The sequence below is a fragment of the Trypanosoma equiperdum genome (assembly GCF_001457755.1).
Source record: "Trypanosoma equiperdum strain OVI genome assembly, contig: ctg_749, whole genome shotgun sequence".
In the NCBI taxonomy this organism is placed as follows: domain Eukaryota; phylum Euglenozoa; class Kinetoplastea; order Trypanosomatida; family Trypanosomatidae; genus Trypanosoma; species Trypanosoma equiperdum.
The window spans coordinates 5,037-5,880 of NW_027124697.1; positions in this window are offsets into that span (position 1 = coordinate 5,037).

Below are 844 nucleotides of genomic sequence, written 5' to 3' on the forward strand. Positions count from 1 at the left end.
TGGGGGAGACGGAGATCAATAGAGGATGCATGCGGAATAATACAAATGAGGCACATGAATAAAGTTAGATTTTGTGTTGCTTAAAACACAAATATGAGTAAAGGCATCATCATACACAAGGAGATGATGGAGGGAACAATGAAGGATGGGGAAATTGCGATGTACAGGATAAATTTATTCTTTACATTACTCGCAGAAGCAGCAACAGAAGACAAAAAATGCAGCAGACAGAGTGAAGTAACAGGATACGCGAAACGAAGGATTGAGGAAGAAAATAATGATACAGCAGCAGAAGGTACCCTGTATATCACTTAAAAATGGATAGATAATCTACAGAGATGATAGTATAGACTGTAGTTGTTAATTGAACTCCAGATCCCAATATTCATCTATGTATAAGAAAGAGTAAAGCAGAAATATGTGGAACCGAATGGGTAAGCTTGAAGTAATGTCAAATTTTTTTCTCATCAGATATACTGATAAGCACCAATATTTGCATGAAATAAATTAATTTTTGGTGTAGAATGTTTTTAAACCTATGACTACCAATGAATTGTGGTGGAGAGCAGAAGAAGAAAAACAAAAACGTGGAAAAGCTCAGAACAGCACAGGGTAAAGGGACACAGGATGACTATGAAGTGAAGAAAAACAATTGTGAGGCCTCTACAGCTCCATACTGACATACAGATGAGAAATTAATACCATCAAGAAATGGTGAGCTACATATTAGAATCAGAACTAAACCCTCATATAATGAAAACAATAAATAAGTCGCAACAGATAAGGGAGTTAAAAATGAGTTTTGCGTTTCAGATTACCAAACGGAGAAGACGTAAAAGCATGC